This window comes from Phaenicophaeus curvirostris, chromosome Z (assembly GCF_032191515.1).
Source record: "Phaenicophaeus curvirostris isolate KB17595 chromosome Z, BPBGC_Pcur_1.0, whole genome shotgun sequence".
NCBI lineage: Eukaryota > Metazoa > Chordata > Aves > Cuculiformes > Cuculidae > Phaenicophaeus > Phaenicophaeus curvirostris.
In genome coordinates, this window is record NC_091431.1 from 17595694 (window position 1) to 17614283 (window position 18590).

Consider the following 18590-nt stretch of genomic DNA (forward strand, 5'->3'; position numbering starts at 1 on the left):
AACTGAAATCTGCATCAGGGGGGCTTAGCACTCAAAGCCACAGAAATGAGAAGGTCATTTAGGTTCCTTGGAAAACTGCCAGGATTGAACAGTGGCTGAAGGCTGTTGAGTAGTTTGCTAGATGGAAGAAACCAAGTAATCCAGCTGTAGGACAAATAAATTTAAGCTCTTCCATCTCCAGAGAAAATATCTCTCCCCTTGCTATCATTACTTAAATATTAATAACCACTAAGCGTATCCCACTTTATGACTACTACTACAGTTATTCTCTGATCTCATTGAGGATTAATATTGAATAAGATTAGTAGCCCAAGAACTTTAACCAGAAAAAAAAAAAAGAATATCATGATGCTATAAAGTCTCTGTTGTGTTTTCATGCTATGTGTGGCCCACTCTGAGATTTGATCCTGGTCGTATACTTATGACATCCCCACACATCACCATCAATGCACCTACTAAGCCTCTGCTCTCCCTGAAGGCAAAGTAAGGAGTAAGCCTTGGAGCAAGGCCAGCACCATGTGGTCCATGCTGACCTGCCCTAAGAATACACAATGGTGAAGCAGTTTTCCATCTTCCAAATTCCCCCTCAGGCACTTCCATGATGTTCATTATTGTATTTGAAAACCTTTGTTCCCATCATTTGTTCTTCACCACACTAATATTTCCAGGAATGAACCAATTAAAATTAAGGGAAGACTTCAGCATGAGAAACAGCATGAGAAACAGTTTAAGGACTGACAAGAGAAGGCAAAAAAACCCTTTCCCAATTGTGTTTCCATAATGGGGTGTCAACTGATTATCCTTTGTCGAGTGGTGCTATGACTTCACCTTGTAAGTTGTGTATGGCTATTCTTACATATTTTACAGACCCATCAGTCACAATGAGAAAATTCCTGAGAGGGTGTTTTAATAGCACCATGTCTCTGAAGTCAAACTTTTTCAGGAATGCCACTGACAGATGTCAGCATCACTGTTCCTCAGAAAGGAAAATCATGGAACTGTCCATGAATGGGTGCCATTAGCCAACACGTTTGCTCAATAAAAAATGCTCTATAGGCTGTACTACAGGTCACTAATTTTTCAAAGCATTTCCTCCTTTAGCTTGATAAATACAGTATTCCTACACAGTGTGTTTCCTGAATGAAAATCAGCAGTACTTGACAGCAGCAGTTTTAGAAGAAAGGCTGTAGATTTATTTTTAAATTCGAGGAACTTTAATGTTGAATATTTAATGCTGAATATTTCTTTTTTTAATCTAAAATGTTATATAGCAATTTTATCCCCCCTCACAAAAGCTAGAATGCAAAATGATCAGTCTGCTTGTCAGTGTGGGACAATTTTTTAAAATGCATTTGTCTTTCTTGGTTTAAATTAGTTCACAAGCTAACTCACACGAGCTACAGAGACATGTCAGAAGGGAGACAGCAACAGTATAAAAAAGCCAACAAAAACATTTCTTCAAAAGAATTTTACATCACTTTCAGATAATAGGGAAACATCCTGTCCTACAACTATCGAGTTGTAGATAGATGCAGATCTAGATATTGAAGGAAAAGTCACAGGAATTTTCTAGGGATTTTTTTGTTTGTTTGTTCGTTGGGTTATTTTTGTTGTTGTTTGTTTTATAACCTTCTTTCACATTAGTAGCATCCCATGAATCTTAGCAAAAATATCTTGAAAAGCTGGTATTGCAAGGCATTAAAGCTCTAACCAAATCCTTCTGAAAATATCTATATACACTAGGCTATTCCTGATTTCAGTAACTGGGCTTTCCACTCTTGGACAGAAACCAAAGGGGCTGAAAACAGCTGCTAAAAGGCTCCACTGAATAACTATTTGTATTTAAATTTCTCTGGGGGTAAGAATATTCACAGCTTAGCTGTAGTAGGACTAAAAATTTTGATAGTCATCAGAGGGGACAATACTGAAGAGAAATAAAAATGTGTGACTGGGTTTGTTTTATGCTTTTTCGTTTAGGCCAAAATGGCCATCCATGTTTGTGTCTCCTTGTGAAGGAAGGCTCCACCTTATCTGGGACAGCATTACAGAAGGCATCCTCACCTTGAGGTGTCAGCAAGGATATAAGGAAGCGAGAAAATACTGGTTGGACTCAATTTAGTGACCCCTCCTACCTCGGCATAGGAGGACAGGTATAACTGAGAAGTGGGGAAAGAAGCACCTAGCAACAGTTTCATCCAACACAAATGTCAGCCTTTGCCTCACAAAACAGGAGCTACAGAGGAGCTAGGGCTGTGACAATTCATTCCCAGCCCCTTGTATAAGGGTTATCTTTTTCACTTGAGTAACCATGCTAGTGCCAGGGATTGTAACTTAAAAGGTCTGTATATGTCTGTAAATAAAAATATTTCCAGGATAGATTGTGGGGTGGGGCTGCTCAAACATCACCTCTTGCTTCAGGTTTTCCCTGTACTGACAACCTGGCTTTTGATTTTATTATGGCATCTTTTAGTTAGTCAAACCAAAGAAGGACTGAGGCACATGAATAGTCCTCTGGGAGCCAGTATACCTATGCTTAAAATTAAGCATAAGTTTAAGTACTTTTTTCTGAATAAAGGTGCATATTTGGAATGTTTTAAAAAGCCTTATTAAATTATTCACCACCATTAGTGACAGGACTTGAAAGATCTTCTTGGGCTTGTCCATAATGTACAGGAAAGCCTTAATGTTTCTGGTATGCGTTTGTGCTGAAGCATTTGAGGTGATAATCTCATTCCATCCAGCAGTTAAACATTATTGTGTGTGTCAAAACAAAATTGTAATCCTGGGAGTGGTTGTCATGTAAAAATGCCATGTTAAAGGGAAACTACAGTGATTAGCTTCTAATACTTCAGCTAGCTCAATGAATATTTGCTTAGAAAAACATTATGTAAAAAATTTAGTAACTGGCCTACAAAAAGATGCAAGAAATTATGTAGTTCTGAGCTCTTCCAGGTTTTTATTTCAGGATTCTTGCTATACATTTGTAAATAACACAATGGGTTACATTTTAGAAATCTGTGCAGCAATTCTTATCCTGCAGTGCTTCAAAAATCTCATGAATATAGGATAATCACTGCACTTACTGCTGAAATTTGCCACTTCTTTTTGCCTGGCACTAGAAATGTTTCTCTTTTTTTTTGCAGAAATGTCACTTGGTTATAAAAGGCAATAGTGGTTCTACCTTTTTGCTCCATCTTGGGACATTTATTCTGTATTGAGTTCAAAGAATCACTAAACTAATAAATGAGGCATTTTCTGAAGTGCTTGAGGATATCGTACGAATGTTTCCCATCCTATCCATGTGCTGAAAAAGCCCAAATGTGGGAAATCATGAAGTCTCATGAATCCCTAACCTGAGCTGTTCAGCAGTCAGAATTAAAATTGATAACAACCTTTCAGTCACAAAAACAGTTTCTTTTCCTACGTACCAAAAGGAAATGGCTAATATAATTAAATTAAGCTGGGAACTTGGTGTAGAGGGTTAAAAATCTGTAGATATGTTCACCATCTTAAATGTGGATGTTGATATCTACTTTGCAAAGTACAAGCTTACTGTTCTTTCTCTATATTGTGATATTACCTTAAAATTACATTATGTTAATATTTAATTCTGGCATATGAAGTATGTGCTAATTTATCAGTAGGAAAGTATTGGGATTGAAATACCCATGGTCTGAAGAGCTGGTAGATATAAAGGCTAAACCTCCTAACTGCCCATGAAAGGCAGACTGGCTATTTGCCTCACAAATTCATAGAATCATAGAATCAGCAGTTTGGAAAAGACCCATCGGATCATTGAGTCCAACCATTCCTATCAAACACTAAACAATGTCCCTCAGCACCTCATCCATCCATCCATCCCTTACACACCACTCTGGGCAGCCTGTTCCAGTGCTCAATGACCCTTCCTGTGAAAAATTTTTCCTAATGTCCAGCCTAAACCTCCCCTGGCGGAGCTTGAGGCCATTTCCTCTTGTCCTGTCCCCTGTCACTTGGGAGAAGAGGCCAGCTCCCTCCTCTCTACAAACTCCTTTCAGGTAGTTGTAGAGAGCAATGAGGTCTCCCCTCAGCATCCTCTTCTCCAGGCTAAAAAAACCCAGCTCTCTTAGCCGTTCCTCATAAGGCTTAACAGCAGAGAGTTCTTCAGTGATGATATCTTCTAATTAATGTCAGAAAATGATGTCCACATAATTACTCAAATATTCAAAATACTACAGCTATAGCCTGTTTAAAACTAGACGGAAATTCATATGATTGCTATATGGGAATGGAAAAGTGATACTGAAAAGAGGCACAGTAAGAGGAAGAATTGCTATGCATAAGGTTCAGACAAGTTAACTTCACCTGGGATAAAAATTGGGATCCTTTTAACCCACCTTAGGTAAAGCATCTGACAGGTAATGGAGATGGATAACTACATCTCATAAATCTGGCACTTAAATGCTGCTACTTATGACTACAACTGACAGTAAGATTTAGTTTTGCGTATCATCCCCCAGTGGCTAAATAATTACCAGTTCAGTTCATCTTCATTACAACTGCTATTGTCCACTCTGCCCTTTGTAAATCAGTTTGAAATAGGAACATGTTTTCAGATGGATTTTTAGGGTTATATTTACAACAGTAAAATCTGGTTCTTCACGTCTGTTTTGTAGACAACATCATAATCTCCTCACTGTTCTGAAAGTCTCAAGGGATTTTCAGAGTAGAGTGGTGGGCAGGGGGTTAAAACAGTAGTGAATTAGGGGTGCTATAATGTTGATTTGAATTTTTATTTTTCCTTTGAAAGAACACCTAACAGCAGTGTCACATACATATTTACATAAAACATGAAAAAATCTTATATTCTTTTTCTTTCTTAAGCACAGATACATGCTGAATTTCAATGCCTATAAATTGCTAACACGTTCAGCACTAGCTAGAAGAAAGTATTGTATGTCAACAGGCTTAAACAAAGTACATCAATCCAGGCTTGTAGCATATTTTAGTATGGTATTGTGGATCTTTAGATGTGACAGGTGACAAAATGCATAGTGATACTCATGTAATCTCAAGAACTATTTCCAAAAGTATATTATTACTGGTATCCTCAAACAGATCAAAACGTAGATTTCCAGAACTGAATGATGTGCAAGATATACTGTTATAAGACATGAGAAAAAGGTAGTATTTTCTCAGTCCCAATGACCTATAAAAAGCTCTTTTGCACATACAGCCTGAATCAACACTTTATGCTTTGAAATAAATACGTGAGGTAGCCTGTAAACATAAGACAACAAAAGAATAAATGTGCCAATATCAGCTGAAGCATTTGGCTCTACTTTGTTGCTGGAGATACACGTATAGGTGCCTACACACACAGACACAGACACACACACACACAATTTTTCACGCCTATAACTGGCATAGGCATGACAATTCCTTTCAGCATAGTTCTGCCAAATATTGAAAGGCTATTGTACTTCATAAAAAAATTGATATTCTAGTAATTGATGTTGATTGGGGCATTCTTATAAGAATATGAACATCATGATGAGTGATATCTGGGAAGAGATTTTATGCCTACCTGCTACAATACTTCTTGTAATAGCACACATCTTGGAATTTGTGTTAGAAAAAAAGCTATTTCATGCACATCATATGTCTTCCAAGTGAAAAAGCATCTTTGCCTATAGAAATCAAGGTGTTCCTGAATCACAGTTCCATGTAGCTTTCAGCTATGTTGTGGCCAAGTTCGTGAGCAAGTCCAAGAGACTTAATTTTCCATGTCTACATTGATGAGTCTAGGAGTAGGGCCAGTGCAAGGCGTTTGCCCTCTTACTTTACCCTCTCTCCTTTTTCAAGCCACACTCATGTTGTACCCATGGCTGCTATACAACTTAATATTGGTATAACCTGCCTCCATTCCGATTACCCAAACTTATGCATTGGATTAAGTTTTGCTCCTGGGCAGGGGCTGATTGTCACATCACTTGAAGCCATCCCTTTCACCATCTTTTCATCTTACCCCCTCTTCCAGAGGGTGACACAACCACTTTCTTAGTCTTGTTCTGAGATAGGTGGCATTCTGGTTTTGACCAGACGTGCAATTAGACTGGCTCAGAAATTAATTCACACATTTTCTATATGAAGAATAACATTCTACAGAAAACACACCTCAGTTGTTATCATTCTAGAAAGTTGATAGGTACAAATACAATTTAAAAAATTAATGAAATCCAGTGGAAAATTACTAAAGTTGTGTGGCTTCTAGTTTTACCAAAACCACTTATGACTTCCAAGTAACTTCCTCTTTTAAAAAAGAAGAAACTGACAAAAATCTACCTTGCCTGTGTGCTGTCACTAATTTCCTATGATGACTTCACCACTAGACAGAAAGGCCGCTATGCCAAAATGAGATCCCACTCATCTGAATTAAGAGTGGGCTTATGGAGTTCAAATACCACATTAAATATTAATGAGAATATAAGAATTGGGCATTTAGAGCTTCTTGACCCCTTCAGTTATCTCCATTTGTACTTACACTATAGGTCTCTCCAGCAGGGTCTAGACAGATTCTCCCATTCAATTTAGCTCTTGTGGAATATTGCTTCCTTTGAATATGTTTATCCTTCTAGAGAACTTGTATGCTTAATTTAAGCAATACTTATCTCCTTGTTTAAATCATAGGAGAATAAGAAAAAAAGCATGAACGTTTTTCCATTTCTCCACTTCTGCAAATTATTTCCCCTTCTACAATATGTAGCTAGAGCAATTGGACAAGAATATAACTGTAACTTAAAAAGAAATTGTGCAAAATCTAGCTCTCTCTGATGTCATTTGCACATGGGAGAACTATATGAGTTTAGAGTCTAATTTATGTACATTTCACCAGTATTCAAGGAGCAATTCTGTGGGCATATAATTGTTTAAGAATGAGGAAAAAATGTGGGTGTTTCTTATAGTACTACTCCATGCAGTTTTAACAAACATATTAAAACCGCAAGGCTCAGTAAAACCGCAAGCTTATTTGTCAAGGAAATGAATGGGAAAGCCTTTTAGTTTATACAGTTCTGAAAATAGGATTTATTTACACACTCCATGGAAACTGTATCCTCTAAAACTGCATCCTAACTACAAATATGCACACATCTATTCAGGATCTTGCCAAAGAGACTAAAATGACATTAAAAAGAGTGAAAGAATGCTAAGCTTGTAAAGTCAAACATTCAAAATTTAGTAAATGCCTGAATTCAAATTGCCTAGGCAACCTTGCTTCTGACAACATGTGATGATAAATTTCATCACAGTCTTATCACTACATCTGACCCCTCCTGTGGTTTCTTTGATTTTGCTCCCACAGGTGCAAAACCCTCTGATTTCTACTTGATGAGAACTTCTTTGGGTAAGGGCCAGAGCCTAGGGTTGGTGCACTGGTTGGTACTTATTCTGTATTCCTACTTGGCCCATCACAGTTGGCCAACATAGTCTTATGCGTGTTGGACTCCATCCGCGCCATCTCAGTCATTTTTCTTATAGTTCTACTGTTTTACTGTATGGTCTATGTTTGGGGATTTTTTTTGTGAGGAACAAAGTATACTCATAGTTACATCCATTCTCTCACTTGTGAATGGAGATGGATTATTTAGCTGTGGTTTCTAAGAGCATCTTCAGCTGTGGACATCTGGGCTAGCACTTCTTTCTCCCTGCCCACTCTCAGACATTCTGTACATGCCTTTACACTCTCATGATTCTTCCAACCTCCCTTCTCCATCCCCCAGGCAAAGCACCTCCTGATGAAGGTCCTCAGGAAGCCCATCATGCTGAAAGCCTTAGATGGCTTGGAGAGGCAAAGAGGAGTCTCCATACCTCAGATACATCCTAACTCCTTGCATCCAGGAATCAGTAGGAAATTAGCTCTTCTGTGCATGCACATGCAACAAAACTTTGGGGTAATGTAAATTTCCAGAGACATCCTAATGGCAACTCCAGTTCCTCAAGTTGATCTATCATATCTTCCTCAAACCTTTTGCCTCACTGGGTTAGTAAAATGGATTGTGTTCAATGGATGGGTAACTACGTAATATTTCATTTATTTTTCTCATTCTAGTCTTTGCTTTAGTTCTTATTTATTGCAAAGGATAGAAAACCTGTGCTGATTATGAAGATATTAATTTGTTTAATGTCCTCTGGAGCACTGTCAGAGCAGTCTCTGAGTGAATCCCAGATATTGATGAATAATATACACTAAAATTATGCACATACAAATTATACAGGCCATACAAAAATTAAATATCCTCTATTATTTTCAGTTGACTGTACTCATACTCTATGTGGATTAGTTGGATGTACGTTCTCATCAAAATAAAATATGTGTTTGTAACAGAGCATACCTGTTCCAGATAAAATATTCAAAGAATTTAGCTGCCAACTTGCCAGATAAGTACTAAATTTGAACCATAACTAATTTTTATTACTTTCATTACTTTTTAATATAGTTTTAAAGTTGTCCTAATTTAAGCAAATATGCATGGACACTCATGTATGTTCCTAAACACACATTTCTGATACCTGACAAATTTCAATTGACCCTTCAATCAAAGGGTTGAGTGTATTTTTCATATGACATTATCAAGCCCATGTACAAAGCAACAGCAGCCCAAACCAAGAAATCTTCCTAAATGCAAAATTTTAGACAAACGAAACAAATAGAATGGATAAAAATTGAAGTTCTCATATTCAGTGTTTGCCACAAAGAACAACGGACACGTATTTTTCCTGTGATCCCTTGCAAGACTCAGAGCAACTGATGCTCTGTCCAGAGGAGAAAATTATTCTCATACACGTCATGTGCATTTGTTTAACAAAGAGCACAAGCCATTAGACATTTTATGTGTGTATTACTTAATCTTACTTAATCTTTTTATGATTCTGGCAGCAAATAACTTGCTAAGTAACAGGGAAAACACACAGAACCCAGGTGCCAGGTATCTCTTGTCAAATATTGACTTTTTAATTATGAAAATTATACCTTCACCTTCTCCCAGGAGAGCAAATAAGAAAACTAAATCCCAGTGTCAGGAACAGTAGGGCCCAACCTATTTTGACATAAATTTCCTGTTGTATGTGTATGCTGTTTCTGCACTGTGCCTAGACATTTAATCCACTTAGAGCTGACTGTAAGCTTGCTCAGCCTCTGCTGAGGGTGAAGCCACTTTTCACATCATGGTAGAAACAGTAACCATGAACTGTGGTCTGGAAACACCCCCACTCCAAAAGCTACAGAGTAGGAGGCATCTCTGTTTGGCAGTAGCTTAAGAAGGAGAGCGTTTCCTGCCCTTGGGATGTACTCTGCTTCCTATCCCAAGTGATTCTCCTCCTTGACTTCCAATCCTGACCCTTGTTTTTTCAGTGGAAGTTTTACTGAAGGTTGTGTGAGGAGATGCTCTGCACCCTTGGGCCTTGAGTGAGAACTCCCCTGACCATCTTTCCTCCACCCTTGCTCATCTATGAACCAACTTTCCCAGCTTGCTTCCACCCAAAATCAATATACCTTGCGTAATGGAACAATCTGGTCCCTTGAGATAGCTCTGCAACTCAGAGTAGCAACCAAGGTTGTAGGGTCGAGGAAACAACCCTTTTGAAGAGGAGAGGGCTTCCAGTTCTATAAGAACCCTTTGGCAGCAAAACCCCTTTCCCTGAAAGCTAAGACAAATCTAGCCTGCTCCAGGGTTAAAGGCCACCAGAATGTCACATGTATATACCCTTAGTAAGTCTGCGGATGACACTAAGCTGGGAGAAATTGTCGATCTACTTGAGGGTAGGGAGGCTCTGCAAAGGGATCTGAAGAGGCTGGATTGATGGGCTAAAGCCAACGGGCTGAGGTTCAGCAAGGCCAAGTGAGGAGTGCTGCACTTGGGGCACAATGATGCTGTGCAGCACTACAGGCTTGGGGAAGAGTGGCTGACAGAGAATGATCAGGGGGTGTTGGTTGACAGCCAACCAAACATAAGCCAGCAGTGTGCCCAGGTGGCCAAGAAGCCCAGTAGCATCTTGGCTTGTATCATAAACAACGTTGCCAGCAGGACCAGGGAAGTGGCTGTGACCCTGTACTCAATAATGGTGAGGCTGCACCTTGAATCCTGTGCTCAGTTTTGGGCTCTTCACTACAAGAAAGACATTGAGGTCCTGAAGTGCATCCAGAAAAGGGCAATGAAGCTGAAGAAGGGACTAGAGAACAAGTCTTATGAGGAACAGCAGAGGGAACTGTGGTTGTTTAGTCTAGAGAAGAGGAGGCTGAGTGGATACCTTATCACTGTCTACAGCTACCGAAGAGGAGGTTGTAGAGAGGTAGTGGTTGGTCTCCTCGCCCAAGTAACAGGCTGATAGGATGAGATGGAATGGCCTCAAGCAGCATCAGGGGAGGTTCAGATTGGACATTAGGAAAAACTTCTTCACAGAAAGGGTTCACAAGCACTGGAACAAGCTGCCCAGGGAGGCACCATTCCTGGAGGTATTTAAATGATGGGTAGATGAAGTGCTTAGTGATATGATTTAGTAGTGGACAAGTATGGTTAGACGTGATGATATCAAAGGTCTTTTCCAACCTAGGCATTCTATGATTTTATGACCTTACCAGTTAGGCTGTGGATAATAGTAGTTAAATTACTTTAGAGAAGAATAGATCCATGTATGCCTACTAATTGCAGTGCTTCAAAATGATGAAAACAGTGAGGACATGGTAATTTTGGGCAGAATCTGTATAGGTTCTGCTCTTACACAGGCCAAGTAATTCAAGACTTATGAACATTCAACACTGTTCATGTTGGGCTTTCTTATCCCTGAGTCCCAGCACTGAATACACTGATTCTTTTTATCGTGCAGCCTGTGCTCTGAAATGAAATAGTTCTCATGTACAAACATAATTTTAATTCAAGTTGGTTTCTTGTGATAATCTATGGACAATATTCATCAGACGATGGTTTCATCCATTATCTATTTCTGTCTATGGGAGGCAGTGAAATACACATAAAAAGTATGCAAAATTTGTTTTGAATGATTGAATCTAAAAAGGGGGGAATTGCTAAGAACAGACATCTTTTTAATCATGGTTTTCACTGAAATGTATCTGTTCAAACTCCCTAGGCCTGATGTCTTCCCAGTTGGTGGTGAATTTTTTTAGTATTGATCTGAATTCAACAGAGCTAATTTCATTAAGACATTTAGAATTTTCTTTTCCTTGAATTATTTAAATACTCTTGATATCAAAATATGCCAAAAATAAAACTGGGAAGAAAAAAATAGGAAGAAATTTAAAAACTGTCGAGAAGATGTTTTATGGAAATCACCTAGATATACCTTTTAAGTATAATTATTTTATTTTTATTACCATACATCATATTTATTTAGACATTCCAGGTATACTGGTGCATAGTTATGTGAATGGAGACAAGTGCATTTTAAACAGCATCAAATAACATATCATCTCAAAATATATGCAACGTCATTGGCTGGCCTCAGAAAAAAAGTCCTCCTTAACTTTTCATTGCTTGGCTAGCATGAGCCAGCCCCTTCCATGTATCATTGCTTGTACTCTAAAGAACAGTCCAAACAGAGCTAATAAACCCCATATTCTTCCTGGGAACTGTGATTCAGAATTACTTTAAGGTCTACTATTCTACCAGAGATTCAACTGCCTCTTCAGCTTTTTCTGCAATGCACTGTTAGGAAAAAGTAAATGAAAGAGATTACCTCCCTCCACCCAGCCTTTTTTTTTCCTGCCAGCTACTCCTGTTGCCAGTAGCCACCAGTGTGAGCATCTCCATTAACAAGTATCTCCTGCCAGGTCATCCAGTGCTTTGAAGTCGCTGGTATCTCACTAGCTACATGTTGATGATGTTTTCAGAGCTCCTGGCATGTGGTTGCAAACCAAGCAACACGGTAACACCCTAAATGTTTTCTGTGCATTGACAGCAAAAGTGCTAACCATGAAATAAGTCATATAAGAGTTAATATTGGGCTGCTTTATTGCAACCAAAACACTGTGTACTTCACTGTATGTAGGATTTAAATAGTACATCAATACCCACAGCTTTCTGAGTCATACTAGCTCTGAATTCTGTAGCAAATTCAAATGAATTAAGCTTTCTAAGATTTTCATTAACTGAAATGTGACAATGAGTGAAAGAATTATGCAACTGAGACTTGTGAGGCTACAAAATAGGAGTTGCTAGGGGTGAAGATTCAGAAATGTCACAGCAGAGTGGGAGAAAGTTGAGACTTCTGCTAGCTAAAAAGAGCTAAGAGAGTTTGGGATTTGAAACTGAGATGACTGATGTGTTCAGCTCCAGCGCAGAGCTACACTATCATCTTTCGGTGGCTGCATAGGAGGATGTAGAACAAACATAACATTTGGGGACATTATTTTCTCACTTTGTCAACAACCACCTTCTCTTGTGTCTTGCATGGATCATATGCATGTTAGAAACACCATCCTATTACTGGTGTCTCAATACATTACAGTCACAGTATAAACATGCACATTTGTTGATATTAAGGAACACAGAAGTAGAAGGGACCTCCTCAATCACCAGTCCCAGTTCCATCGTGTCGTAAGTAAACAAACCATATAATCACCTTCATCAATTGATCTAGCTACAGCAGGCACTAATTAAATTTTCAGCTCCTATTAAATTCAGCATCAGTGAAGAAGAACATAGCTGAATATTTCAGCTAAAATTGTTAATCTTGACATTTAAATATTCATCATTAAGCTTCAGAGTTAGCAGCCTGTTCATAGACAGGAATTCAAGTTCTCTCTACGTAAGTGTTGATAGTGAAGGTCACTTCTGTTCTTTACTTTCCATTTGGGTTTGGAAGGGTCTCCATATAACCATAAAGCCTGGAATCAGAGCTGCTTAAAATGGAAAATTTAATTTTTTATCACTGTTGACTGGTAAGTAATTTAAATACAGAAAACTAGTGCTTTCTGCACATGGTACATTTATAATCCCGCAGTAGAAGTATCTGTGCCTGTGGAAATTAAGTCATGAGGCAAAACAACTATTGGAAAAGTTACACATGGAAAATTAAACTAAGAAAAGAACAAGTCATTTTCCTCAATGATTAGAAAAAATTCCTTTAATGCTTGCTTTTCTCTGCAGCAGTCCAATCTTGGTCTTTATTTGCGTGTTTTTTTCTTTGACACATTATTTAGTATTAGTTAAAGAGCTTCAGAGCTTTTCTGCACTTGTTCTTTATACAGTTGTGTTGGAATTATTAGTTATTTGAATTGTTGATCCTTAATGGTAAATATATTTAAAACAAGGGTTAAATTGAGGTCATTGGTAACTAATCTGATTAAATAACCTCTAGTTATAGCCTAAATGATTCAGAAAGAGACTGTGAAGTCCATTGCTGTGCAGAGGGACACATTAATACACTGTAGCTCTAGGGACATGTCCACATTGCAGTTAGAAGTATCTGCAGAATAATCTAGAGATTCTCAAATTGGCAAACTAGCTTGAGGTGATACTAGAAGTCTAATTGCAGTAATACTGTTCCTGTGCAAGCTAATTTACCTAACTTTCACTGTGGATGTAGTGCACTTGCTCTGAATAACCTTTCACTTCCCGTTTGTCCAGTAACACAGAGAATTGAATTAAATAACCAGATGTATTTCCTGTTTACCTTGATTAAAAATAGAATCTGGGGGCTTCCTGGAAGTTAATTTATTTCACCTTGTGAGCGCTCCAGGGTATTGCTGGATTACTCCTTACCACTTCCACTCTCAGGACCTAGTTGAGAGGTGACCCATTGCACACTAACCAGCCTTTGAGGTGCCTAGTGGGAGGGCTAATGAACAATGCAAATCTATTTTCTCTGGTGATGTCTATCATTAAAATCAAGAATGCTAGAATAAAATCTCTATTTTAAATGCCATATTGCCACAGCCTGGTCCTGCGTTACAAACTAGCAGGTTAATGATGTCTCCCTATGGGTCCTTCAAGTGACATGGTACTATCAAATAGTTAAAAGAAATGAAATGAAAGATTTCTGTAGTGGCTTCTGAAGCATAAAAATTTGTTACATCATTATCTTTTTATAAGCTGTTTAGTAACATTTAATAAAACTTCTCTTATTCAACTATACACGGCACATCTAATATGAAACTAATTTAATTTCTTATCCTGCATTTAACTATAGCTTCTCTAAAAACAGTAGAGACGGTCCCTATGGCTATTTGAAAAAAGTCCAGTCAACAAGAGCTCAGCATATTTTTACAGGGCTGTCAGATAACTCTCTCTATGGAAGTTGCCATGCTCACAGAAATTCAATAGAGCACAGCTTGGTAGCATACACCACATGGAGTCTTCCCAAGGATTAAACCCATGTCTAGTTAAAATGTAGAGCTACTTTTAGAAAATATGCAAAAAGTGATTATTTGAAAAAATATTACAGGATCAAGAAGAATCAAATTATATTGGTCAACAAGTACAGATTTGGTTTCTTTAAAATAAGTATCTTATGTTACTTATACAGGAACATCATGAGAAAGAGGAAGGGATTTTAGCTATTAGTGATTAAAATAAACCAGTATTTTGTGAGCACTGTTGCATTTATTTTAATGCTTGTAAATGTGCATTTTTATATGGAGATCACACACTGGTAATTTAGATTATGTTTTCAAATACAAGTACAAAGATGTGCCTTAAAATTTTGCTCACTCACTGTATTAGATAAAGGGGGTGCATCTGCAAAATCAAGCAACATATGTAAGTAGGTCACAGACAATCCCATTGTATACAACTTCACATGAAGGCTTATGTATTTTGCAGATACATCTTTAAGCCACAGTAAATTTATTTTTGTTGTGTTTATACATACACATGTTTAATCACTCATAGATATGCTCCATTCATATGTAATTGGTAATAGCAGCTTATATGGGGATAGGGATCCAAGAGAAGGCACTAATTTCTAAATGCCATTGTGCACAACTTACCTGCTGCTTTGCAGAGCACTGGCAGGTGATGTACACAGTGCAAAAGTACATGTCATTCACAGTATAACAACAGTACCTTTGAAGAACAGACTTTTTTGTTTAAATTAGCTGAAACAGTACTACCACTTTGGAGAACAGTGCTTCAGCAACATAGAACTGGGCTAGAGAAGAACAAACTACCAATGAATTACTTTATCTACAGCATTCATGAGCTTTCATTCTTACATCATTTTGGTTTACTGACTGTACAGCTGCAAAAATCACACAATCAGAGAACATTTGGGATTGGAAGGGACCTTAAAGATCATTCGGTTCCACTCCCCCTGACATGGGGAGGGACAACTGTGCCAGGGCTTCACCACCCTCATTGTGAAGAATTTCTTCCTAATGTCTAACCTAAAGTTTCCTGTTCCAATTTAAAGGCATTCCCCTCTCTTTTATCACTAAATCTCCTCGTAAAAAGTCCCTCCCCAGCTTTCCTGGAGCCCCCTTCAGGTTCTGGGAGGCTACTTCTAAGCTACTTCTAAGGTCTCTTGGGAGCCTCCTCCAGGCTGAACAAACCCAACACTCCCATCCTGGCCTTATAGCAGAGCTGCTCCAGTCCTCTGATCATCCTTGCGGCCCTCCTCTGGACCTGTTCCAACAGTTCCATATCTTTCTTATTTTGGGGATTCTAGAGCTGGACATAGGGCTCCAGATAGGGTCTCACAACAAGAGTAGAGGGGCAGAATCCCCTTCTTCATCCTGCTGGCCATGATTCTTTTGATGCAGCCCAAGACACGGTTAGTCTTCTGGGCTGCAAGCTCACATGGCTGGGTCATATAAGCTTCTCATGAAGCAGCATATACCTCATCTATTTAGGATTAGATTGGGATTAATAAAAACAGAATTGGACTCCTAGTTTTTGGTAGTCTGATAATTTCAGTGCAAGTGTCATCTATGAGTACTTAGGTTTAATTTTCTGTGTTTGCATACTCTGAGGTTTGAATGCTCCCTGTTTATGTGAGTCATTTGCAGGTCAACATGTACTGGGAAACTTATGTTTTCCAAAATGGAGAACCTTTGCTCTGAGGAGCCCTGGCCCCATGCACCCTGGTGCTGATATGGTGACAGTACACCTACCAATCTCACTGGTGTTACAGAAGCAGGATAATGTCACTTGCATTTTTCCTCCAGAAGGTATAAAAAAATAATCATGATAAACTTAAGGCCTTTATATACAGAATAAAAAGGGATACTGCTAGATCCCTGTCACTTGAGATTTACTTTTTGAGAAATGAAAGCTCAGTTACCAAAGATCAGCTGAAAGTTTCTCTGTGTTCATCCAGCACTTTTTCCCTGTCCCTAAGAAATGTGCACTCTCTTCCTCCAGAAATACCAAACAGAATAATGACATTTTTATGTACTACATTTACTATCAAAATAATACTGCAACACCTGCTCTGGTGTACAATTGTGTATACTGTGGATATAAAGAGGGAGAAGGATTCTTTATATATATATATGTGCTGTGTGTATATAAATAGATATATGCGTAAGATGCATGTGTATATATACTTTTTCACGCTTTCAGGAAGGCAGGAGTCACTCTGAAAAAAAACTGCACAAAAGTAGAGGCCAGACCCTAAACTGTTGTGAAGCGAACAAGCCAGCAGATTAGATGAGAGCTCTGGAAGCTACTTATACAGAATCTAATTTTGAAATCCACTTTTGTACTTCCAGATAGGGAAGAAGGGATAGGAGGGACTGCAGTGTTTTGCTTACAGAGCCCATCCTTTTCAGAATCTCTTCCTGCAGCCTATGGGGAATTGGTTTAAACTCTGCCCTTGAAACACAGATCAAGTATTATTGCCAGCACACAATCTCTCCCTTTCAAAAATTTCACAGGTTCAGAATCACGATAGAAGCTAAAATTATGGTGCTATTACTTTTCAAATCTGTTTGCAACTATTCAGCCAAGAGGTTTGGGGATTTATGAAATGGCAAAAGCTGTGACAAATGTGTTTTATTAACATCAGTTTCTTAATTGTAAGAGAGTAAGGGGGAAATGAAGAGAGAACAACAAACAGAGATAAACTTGGTGTCATTTCAGTGGATGGAAGTTAAATAAAACCCGGTTTGACAATGTTTTACATAAGAACCAGAATTCAGAACATTTTTTATCATTCCAGTTCCCTCTGAACCATAAAAACCTCAAACACCAGTCTGTCTCCATTACTAAGGTATAGTCTTTTCATATCTAGGTTAATGGTTAGGTTTAGCTACCAATGGCAAGGCTTGTTGTGGTGACTTGAAAAACATCTGAGGACCTCCAAGCCACCCACGCAACTTCTAGAGGGACAACCAAGATTAAAGCAGAGTGAGACTCAGAAGTATTGTTTCTCTTCTGACATTGTTCTCTTCAGACTGGAAGCTTCTTCCTGACTCCAAAGAGTGTTTGAATAAATTATAGCCTTCCCACCAACTTGCACCGAGTTCCCCACTCCAAGTAGCATCCAAAGTCCCCTTGTTGGAATTAACCTCCTTTATTATGCAGCTCCTATTCTAAGTAATTGTGTGCACATTGGGAAAGATTTCCACTGACTATTTAAAAATCAGTGCATGAGATGAGGAACTCAGCTACAGCACAAATGAAGATCTTAACACCGCCTGTGTGATGTACTTAAGCATGCTACAATCTCCTTCCAGGTAGATGTTTTCTAGTCTCCAAAATCCCATTCTCCAATACCTCTGACTGGTTGTAAGTGGCTAAGACTTCTTAGAGGGCTAAAAGAGTAATTTATTTCAAGAAAGCATATTAGGAATTAGAAAAATGATTCTTGCCTAATTGTGTCCAACTCTAGCCAACAGAAGAGTTAGAGAACTGAAAATTCGTGAAGCGTATTTTTATGGCAGAACACATACATCTTGAGGATTGGAATTTCCTGCCTCTGGTAGGATGGGAACCTCATGCTATTCTTCCTCAGCACGGTCAGAACGTTTCCTGTTTTTGCAGAGCATCCAAAGATTTTCTGTGTCACACTTAACATGTTTTCCAAGTCAAGTTGGCAAAAGGGTATTTTAAGCAAAGTGCAAAGCACAGTAGGATGTACTATATAGTGCCATCTGCTGAAAAGTGAAGTGCTCCCACATAAGAATAGAAATTTGTGCAGTTTCCATTAATGCAAAAAATCATCTTGAGATGGGATGATATTTACTGGCTATGGGTAGGTCCCATTCATCCCCATTTAGAACCACTATCTCAATTTACATGATGAATGTGAACAGCCAGATCTCAAGTTGATGGCATTATGAATGATGGTGTGAATGATTCCCAAAGAATACACTTGAACACATATGGAATGTATTTGCAAAACGAGGACTCTACATACACCATTTAAGAAATTTTGTGCCTATCCAGAGAGTCATCCTTGTTTCAGGCCCAGACATCACATGAAAAGAGCCTGGGCAGATGTAATTTACATATTTAGTAATCTTACTTCACAAAAACTTCTGTGTAGCTACCACATCAAGTTTGGTTTCTGTTTTGATATTTCAATCTAAGACCTTAGACTTTAAGGTAGGCACTTTGTTTGCTGTTTTTATTAGTATTTTTTCTTTTTTTTTT